Source organism: Citrus clementina, unplaced genomic scaffold, assembly GCF_000493195.1.
Source record: "Citrus clementina cultivar Clemenules unplaced genomic scaffold, Citrus_clementina_v1.0 scaffold_3, whole genome shotgun sequence".
Taxonomy (NCBI): Eukaryota; Viridiplantae; Streptophyta; class Magnoliopsida; order Sapindales; family Rutaceae; genus Citrus; species Citrus x clementina.
In genome coordinates, this window is record NW_006262339.1 from 35,280,885 (window position 1) to 35,290,963 (window position 10,079).

The 10,079-nt window shown below is 32.7% G+C and overlaps 1 non-coding gene and 1 pseudogene across 1 annotated transcript; one reads left to right on the forward strand and one right to left on the reverse strand.

Annotated features, from left to right (window-relative positions):
- Positions 1 to 611: 611 nt before the first annotated feature.
- Positions 612 to 720, reverse strand: LOC112100460. The gene has a single exon (XR_002906832.1). It is a non-coding gene; the product is annotated as a small nucleolar RNA R71 (small nucleolar RNA).
- A 610-nt stretch (positions 721 to 1,330) lies between these two features.
- On the forward strand, positions 1,331 to 6,615 carry LOC112099913 (annotated as a pseudogene).
- The last annotated feature ends 3,464 nt before the right edge of the window (positions 6,616 to 10,079 follow it).

The window sequence follows — 10,079 nt, forward strand, 5'->3', positions numbered from 1 at the left end:
TTCTTTTGTACACTTATATTATTTGCTTTTTTATTTTTTTATTTTATTTTGTTATCAATTTGTGTAAATATTATCTTTATAACATAACCATTGCATGAGACGTTGGTCTCGATCTTCAAGTGGCAGGTTAATTTGTAGATCTCAATCTCCACCACCAATCATGGATGAGAATCAAGGCGAAAACGTTTTGGGCGAACTTAACCCTCAAATTGACCAGGGAGACAACCAATCTCAACATGGGCATGATCAGAATCAACCAAGAACTCTGAGAGACTACATGAATCCAACCAGAACCGGAGCACCGTCGTGTATAGTATTTCCTCCATAAGCATCTAGATTCAACTTTAAACAAGGTATTATCCAACTTTTACCAACATTTCATGGTTTAGAATCTGAGAATCCGTACTTGCATCTAAGAGATTTTGAGGAAGTTTGTAATACATACACAGACCAAAATTGTAGCATGAACATAATTAGATTAAAGCTTTTTCCTTTTTCATTAAAAGATAAAGCTAAAACTTGGCTACAAAACCTTAGATCTGGATCAGTAAGAACTTGGAATAACATGCAAGAACAGTTTTTGAAAAAATTATTTCCACCTCATAGAACAAATTCTTTTAAAAGGCAAATCACTTCTTTCACTCAAAAAAATGGAGAAACATTATACCAATGTTGGGATAGGTTTAAAGAGTTGCTTAACATATGCCCACATCATGGTTTTGAAACTTGGCGATTGGTCACTTACTTCTATGAGGGCTTAATACCCCAAAGTAGACAGGTTGTTGAAATGATGTGTAATGGTGAATTTAGGGATAAAAATCCTGAAGATGCACTAGATTACCTTGACCAATTAGCTGAAAATGCACAACATTGGGATACTGTTGGAACTTTTGAATTGACAAATAAGCAACAATCATCTCCATCTAGTGGAGGAATCCATAACCTTAGGGAAGATCATGATTTACAAGTAAAATTTGCATCCCTAGTTAGGAAAGTTGAAGCTTTGGAGCATAAAGAGAGTGATCAAGTAAAATCTATTCAAGAAATTGCATGTAACATATGTAATTCGAATGATCATTTCACTCAAGAGTGTCCCACTTTGCCTGCACTTAAAGAATGTCTAAATGATCAAGCTAATGTCATTAACACTTTCAATAAACCAAACCCATATTCACAGACTTATAATCCTGGTTGGAGAAATCATCTGAATTTCTGTTGGAGGAATAATAATAATGCACAATCTTCACAAGCACCACCTCCACAAAATTTTCAAAATCCTCAACCTTATGCACCATATGTTCCACCACCCTGGAAAAATCTAGAAGACACAATGCATTCATTCATCAGAAAGCAAGATGCTATTAACAATCAAAATGCACAAACTTTTTCTGATTTGAAAGATACTCTTGCTAAAATTGCTTCTGCACTCACCATTCAAGAAAAAGGAAAATTTCCAGCCCAACCACAACCAAATCCTAAAATTCAACAAAATCCACCCACAGACCAAGTCAAGTCAGTTATAACTCTTCGTAGTGGTAAGGTTGTTGATAGACCTATGCCTGAACCTTATGAAAATGATGAAAATTCAAAGGGTAAGGAAGAACTGAATGAACTTACACCTAGTGAAGAAATAACTAGTGTTCCACCTGAACCACCATTTCCGCATGCATTGAATAAACCAAAGAAATCAAACCACTCTTCTGAAATTTATGAAATCTTTAAGCAAGTGAAAGTTAACATTCCTCTATTAGATGCAATCAAGCAGATTCCTTCATATGCCAAATTTTTAAAAGACTTGTGCACTGTTAAGAGGAAACTGAAGGTAAGAAAGAGTGCTTTCATAGCCGAACAGGTAAGTACAATTCTGTCTACTAATAATAAGTTGAAATATAAAGATCCTGGTTGTCCTACCATTTCTTGTATTATTGGTAACCACAAAATTGAGCATGCTTTACTAGATCTTGGTGCTAGTGTTAATTTGCTTCCATATTCAGTTTATCTTCAACTTAATCTTGGTGAGTTAAAATCAACTTCAACTACACTTTTGCTTGCCGATAGATCAGTTAAAGTACCAAAAGGAATAGTGGAAGATGTTTTAGTACAAGTTGATAAATTTATTTATCCTGTGGATTTTATTGTCTTGGAAACTGAACCTATTGTGAATAATTACAAACCAATTCCTGTAATTTTAGGTCGACCAATTTTAGCAACTGTTAATGCTTTGATTAATTGTTTAATCAATTGGGAATATGACTTTGGAATTGAATGTTTTCAACATGTGCAGGCAACCTAATGATGAAAATGAGAATGAAGATGATACTGATGAACAAAAGGAATTGTTTGAATCTTGTATCAAGGAAAATATTCAAAAAGGGGATTTTTCTGAACTTTCTAATGTTTGTTTAGTTAATTCAATTGAGTCAAATAAGCAATTTGAACTTGATATTTCTAATATAAATTTGTTGCTTGATTCTGTGCAGACTTAACAAAATTATTATGACGAGCCAAAATTTGAGGAGCTTGGAAGTATTGAAAAGACAGAACAACAAAAAGCGCCTAAAATGGAATTGAAACCTTTGTCTGAAGGATTGAAATATGCTTTTCTTGGAGAAGAACAAACTTATCCTGTTGTGATTTCTTCTACTTTAACAAGCAACCAAGAAGGTAAGTTACTTACTGGTCTTAAAAAGCATAAAAATGCAATAGGATGGACTTTAAATGACATTAAAGGCATTAATCCCTTAATCTGCACACATAGAATTAATTTGGAAGAAAATGCTAAAATATGCCAACAACCTCAAAGAAGATTAAACCCACACATGAAAGAGGTAGTCAAAACAGAAGTCCTTAAATTACTTGATATGGGAATTATCTACCCTATTTCTGATAGTAAGTGGGTAAGTCCTACACAAGTAGTGCCTAAAAAATCTGGAATCACTGTTGTTAAAAATGAAAAAGGTGAATTAATTCCAACACGATTACATCTAGTTGGCGCATGTGCATTGATTATAGAAAATTAAATGAAGCCACTAGAAAAGATCATTTTCCATTACCATTCCTTGACCAAATCTTAGAAAGAGTAGCAGGACATCCCTACTACTATTTTTTAGATGGATATTCAGGTTATTATCAAATTCCTATAGCACTTGAGGACCAAGAAAAGACCACATTCACATGTCCTTTTGGAACATTTGCATTTAAAAGAATGCCATTCGGGCTTTGTAATGCTCCTGCAACATTTCAAAGATGTATGTCAAGCATTTTTTGTGATATGGTTGAACATTGTTTAGAGGTCTTTATGGATGATTTGACTGTGTTTGGGAATTCTTTTGATGATTGCCTTGATAATTTGGAGAAAGTTTTAAAAAGATGTATTGAAAAAGAACTCGTGTTGAATTGGAAAAAATGTCACTACATGGTTGCTTCTGAAATTGTTTTGGGTCATGTTGTTTCTATTAAAGGAATTGAAGTTGACAAAGCAAAAATCGAAGTCATATCTAAATTGCCACAACCAAAAACAGTTAGAGATGTGCGATCCTTTTTAGGACATGCAGGATTTTATAGGAGGTTTATAAAAAACTTTAATGCCATATCTAAACCACTTTGTAACCTCTTATTAAAAGATTCACCGTTTGAATGGAATGATGATTGCCAAAAATCTTTTGAAAAAATAATTTGTCTTTTAACATCTGCACCTATTATGCAATCTCCTTATTGGTCTTTGCCATTTGAATTAATGTGTGATATAAGTGATTTTGCTGTTGGTGCTGTTTTAGGACAAAGAAGAGATGGTAAGCCTATTGTGATTTATTATGCGAGTAAGACTTTGGATAGTGCTCAAATGAATTATTCTACAACTGAAAAAGAATTACTTGCTGTGGTATTTGCATTAAACAAATTCCGTTCATATTTGCTTGGCTCTAAATCTGTTGTGTTTACTGACCATGCTGCTGTGAGATATTTGATGAGTAAACAGGATGCCAAACCGAGACTAATTCGTTGGATTTTGTTACTACAAGAATTTGACCTTACCATCAAAGATAAAATGGGTGCTGAAAATGTTGTTGTTGATCATCTATGAAGACTCACATCCGAATTCTGCAATGATATAAAACCCATAAATGATTCTTTCCCTGATGAATTTTTATTTTCTGTTACTTCAATGCCATGGTATGCTAATATTGTTAATTTTCTTGTTACAGGTAAAATGCCTTTGCAATGGAATGCTCAAGAGAAGAAGAAATTTTTTGTTGAAGTAAAGAAATTTTATTGGGATGATCCTTATTTGTTCAAATATTGCCCAGATCAAATTTTTCGGCGATGTATTCCTGATAATGAGGTAAGTAGTGTCATTAATTTTTGTCATTCTGAAGCATGTGGTGGTCACTTTTCTTCAAGAAAAACTACTGCTAAAATTTTACAGTGTGGATTTTATTGGCCTACCATGTTTAAAGACACATATGAATTCTGTAAAAGTTGTGAAAAATGTCAAAAATTGGGATCAATTACAGAAAGAAACATGATGCCCTTAAATCCCATACTTGAAATTGAAATATTTAACTATTGGGGAATTGATTTCATGGGTCCATTTCCATCATCTTTTGGATTTGTGTATATATTAGTTGCAGTTGATTATGTCTCAAAATGGATTGAAGCAATTTCTTGTCGAAATAATGATAGTAAAACTGTGATTAAATTTTTAAGAGAAAACATTTTAAGTCGATTTGGAATCCCTCGAGCCATTATCAGTGATGGAGGTAAGCATTTTTGTAATAAGTCATTTGAGTCTTTAATGAAGAAATATAGAATTACACATAAAATTGCTACCCCTTATCATCCTCAAACAAATGATCAAGTTGAATTAGCAAATAGGGAGATAAAATAAATTTTGGAAAAAACGGTTAACCCAAACCGAAAAGATTGGTCTCTTAGACTTAATGATGCACTTTGGGCTTACCACACTGCATTTAAAACATCATTAGGAATGTCACCCTATCGGTTAATTTATGGTAAACCTTGTCATTTACATGTTGAACTTGAACATAAATCACTTTGGGCTATTAAAGCTTTTAATTTAAATTTGGATGATGCTGGTAATGTGCGAAAATTGCAATTGAATGAACTTGAGGAATTAAAGAACGATGCATATGAAAATTCAAGAATTATTAAGGCAAGAACAAAAGCATTTCATGATAAAAGAATTTTTCAAAAAATATTTGAGATTGGTCAAAAAGTGTTGCTTTATAATTCTCGTCTTTATTTATTTCCAGGAAAGTTAAAGTCAAAATGGAGTGGCCCATTTGTTGTAAAAAATATATATTCATATGGGGCCATAGAAATTGAGAATCCAAAGAACGGTGTCACATTTAAAGTTAATGGTCAAAGATTAAAACCATATCTGGAACATCACCCACGTGACAAGGACACTGAAATTAATTTGGGTGACCCACCAGTTCTTGATTAAGTCTTTAATGATTTATTTTATTTTTTTTGTTTTGTTTTACTATTATTTTACCGTTTCATTGTTTGATTTTTTTTTCTCTAGATTGATGCACTGTACATAGTTTTTTTTAACATTGTTTTTCTTGTGTAAGCGTGTTTGTTTGACAGTTGTACATTCTCTCATCAATTTTCATTTTACATCATGAGCACCTCAATGAGAAAATTCTTGTTCGCACATCTTAAAAGATTTCTGCGTATAAAATTTCACTTAATAGGCCTGATACAAAGCTGTAAATCACATCCACTTTGGGATCTACAACCACCAGAATTCGTGTCCTATGTTGAGGATCTAGAAGGACAACTCAGAACAGTAGAGAGTGGCATATATGAATTTCAAATGGAGCTTGAGGTTAACTCAATGAGAGGATGAATGTAAGTTCATTTTCCTTTTATATTGTGTCCTTCTTTTTGCTCACTTTCACGCTTGATTTGATTTTGCAGATTTGATTTTGGTGTGTTTTGATTTATTTTCCCGTATAAATGGCGGATAACGGTACTCCGTGACTTCTTAAGTCGGTATCTTCAGTTTCCCACAATAACTGAAACCCCAAAATCAAACATGGAAAAAATACAACATAAACTCCATAAGCATTTTCCCTCTCTCCCTCAGAATGCCCTCAGGAAATTTACAAAGCTCGTTGTGAACGACTGCGTTTGTTAATGATCAATGGCATTCCTTCTGACATTCGTTGGTTAATTGAAGCAAAGGTCCGATTAGCAGGTGAGTTTTCTAGTCCATTTGTTTCTTACATGCCTAGTTTTGGTAAAAGTACGTTTGCTAAGAAAAGGAGAGCTAACCAACTTGGCTCAAAATGTCATAACTGTGTAAGACTTGGTTGCAAACGACCGGATTGTAAATCTTTAGGAATGGTTTCTGATACTCGTGAAGATAAAATTAAATTTGTTAAAGATGGCATGAGTAAAGAATCGTTGGATGATATCTTACGATCTCTTGAGACGCATCGAAACGGATTTGTGCAACGTGAGATTTACAATTTGTGGATATTATTCCAAAAACAAAGTGCACAGTTAAGTCTTGGGAATCTGACTCAAAAAGACCCTGTTTGCCAGTTTATAAGAAAACTGGATGGGAAGCCGATCCTCGACCCATAGAGGGCGTTCAAGCCGTTACTGGACGTAAAACCAGCGGAAGATGTGAGCCACAATCACAACTACCAGTAAATATCCATTCACTTCACTATTATTTTACTTTACTGTTATTTTATCATTTGCATTATTGCATTTAGCGGTGTAATTTTGTATTTAATAAATTTTTTTTTTACTGTTTGTTTTTTTAATCATTATTTTCTTTTTACTGTTTGTTTTTGAATTATTGAGCCACGAGCTTTACTCGTCATTTGACAAATATTGCCAACCCATTTACAGCTGTTTCTCGTTATTTATGTCACCAAGATCTTTAAATATGAGCTCATTTTTCAAACACTCACAACTTGTTTTTGAAAAATTAGTCCAATGGCAGCATTTTCGAGTAAACAATTCAAAAACATTTGTGTGCTTTCTGGGTTTCACTATGGAAAGTACAAAGAGTTCGTTTAGGCAGCTGTAGATGTTGGTCGTGTCATAGCAGAGAGGAAACTGCATCTTGTATATGGAGGAGGTGAACGAGGGTTATCAAGACTTGTCTCAGAAGTTGTTTTTACCAGAGGAAGCCAAGTACTCGGCATTATCCCAAAACCCATGAAACCGCTAGTGTGCATGTCTGGCCCACCAATTGGAGAAGAATTAGTGGTATCAAGTATGCTAGAGAGAATATCTGAAATGATGAATCATGCTGATGCTTTTATTTTCTTGCCAGGAGATCTTGCAACTTTTAAGGCACTAATTACATTTGCATCTTGGGCCCACTTGAACATTCATCAAAAATCAATCAGTTTGTTAAATGTTAATAATTTTTATGACGGCTTGCTAACTTTTATTAACCATGCAATAAAGAATCATTTTGTTCCACATTCTGTAAAAAAAAACTCTTTATCTCTGCTTCTACTGCTAATGAGTTACTTGATCTTTTACAAGCTTATACACCAAAGCCAGATCCACAGACTGTTGCACTGAATTGGTCGACTAATGATGGTAACGGTAATAGTAGCAGTAATAAGAAGTGCAATTTAGATTTAACTCTCTGTTTGTAAATATTTTCTGCTGTAGTGTTCATGTGATGTCTTCCACACTCTTTCTCTTTCCTTTTAAAACATTGAGGACAATGTCTTTTTCAGGTTGGGGGGAGGGAATAGTTGATAATTGTGGAATGTCTTAGTCGTGGTTATGTGTTTACAAAGCTTAAAAGCTTGACACAACTTGAAAGTAAATTTTAACTCCCAAGTATAAGAGTGTCTTGTTGTATTATAACTCGGTGAGTCCGAGGTCGATCCACAGAGAAAAGATTTAATTAGTTTATTTTATTTTATCTAAAAATTGAAATTAAAACTTCAATATAAACAACTTAATTTAAATGAAACTATGAAATTGAACTAGTTAGGGTTATGGATCCACTCTTAGAAATAAATAAAACTTAATAAATTCTTTTTGCCAATTGTTTTAGATTTATTACCCAAAAGATTAATTATACAAATTATTATTATTTTCCCTTTAATTTTATGATGGATTAAGTATTTATTGTGCCAAAATTTAATTTGTCTACAATAAGTCAAAATACCATTTCACCATGCCTTATATTAAGATCTTATGAATTTATTGTGCCAAATTCATTTGTTTGTCTACAATAAATCAAAATTTCAAAATATAAAACATGTATAAAATTAAATAGAAAATAATTTAATTTATAAAATTAAAAATAGAATTTGATTAAATCATATTTATTTCCTAAGAGTTTCACCTTCCCCTAACTAATATTATTTAGTTAAGCATAATTAAAATAAAAAGAAGTGGTAAAATTGAATTACTTATAATTAAAAGAAATAAAAACAACTAAAATTGGAAATAAAACTAATTTTATTAATGAAAATAATTATACAAAATATTAAAAACACACCTGAAAATCAAGATTACAAGGAGATGGAGAGAATTTGAGAAGAAGAGAGTTGTAGAGAGATGATTAAAACATAAAAATGAGGCTCTATTTATAGAAAAATAAATTCATAATCCAGTGTTTTGCGGTTCATCATAGGCTTCATGCATGTGCTCCTCACAACCCTTAGATCAAGATCCAATGGCTGGTCAAACTTCAAAAGTCAACATCACACATGGCATCATTTGACACGTCCGATTTGCCCAAAGAACGGTTGAGATTTGGCGGGTTAATGGGTGGATTGGGTCGACCCAAATACAAAGATTCGGATCCTCCAACTTGCTTCACCAACCATTGCCACGTGGCACAATCATGGCCATTGAATCATGAACGGTTGAGATTTGGTCAAGATTGCCAGCTATCTCATGCACTCATATCTATTGTAAGCTCATTTCATCATCCAATCAGTGCTCGGTCAACAGAAAAAGTCAATTTTTTTTACACAAGCTCAATTTTAAGCCAATCTTGACTGATCTTAAGGTTTTCGGACCTCCGGAATCCAAATTTGACCTCCGTTTATTTGTTTGGAGCCTCGAAGTACGTGAAATTAATATTTTTCCTAATAAACACATAAAAATACACAAAATTAAATATATTTAAAACATAATTAATAATTCATAATATATTACATAAACACAAATATAAATTATAACATAAGCATAAAATAACATATTATCGCTTGATAATTAAATAATTTTTAATACTAATCACACCCCCCAACCAGCTTATTGCTAGCCCTCTAGTAATTAAAGCGTTATATTAAATTAAGATTTATAAAATTCACATGCAAGTTAATAGTTGTTCATCTATCCTCTAAATTACCAAATAAATGAACTCTCCCAAATTCCTTTACCACATTGATGTTCACTCATTATCCAGAATATCGTCAAACATTCTTTTGTGCTCAAGTAATTAACACAATACTTATGGCGCTTCATTAAAAGAAAAACAACATTTTCGTTCCAAAATTCATTAGAAATTATATCTTTAGGCAATAGATTATTCACACTTTTTTTTTAAATATTACATTTCTAACCCGTGTAGCGAGCTTTAGGTCAGTGACTCCCAGACCAGTTGGTCTTAGGGCACTAGGTGTTGAAACACCCCTACGGACTTAATTACTCGGGTTTCTAATAAACAAACAATATATCTATTACCCATGTAGCGAGCGTTAGACCAGTGACTCCCAGACCAGTTGACCTTAGGGCACTAAATGTTGAAACACCCCTACGAACTTAATTACTCGGGTTTCTAGATATAACAAAATTAAAAACATTTTTTCTTCTTTTTTTTTGATTTTTTTTTTTAGAAATATACACTTTCTACTACCTTAGATACTATTCCTAATAAATCAAAAGAACTAAATGCTATAAAACTTTAACTTACAACCCACTAGTATGTGTCATAGTGTGTGTGTGAAGAATGATTCAATAATACCTGTTAAATGAGTAAACAATTAAATAACTTAATAACCAAGTGGAGAGTTTACAAATTTGAGTAATTCAAAGAAAATGGAACAAAAACAACTTAC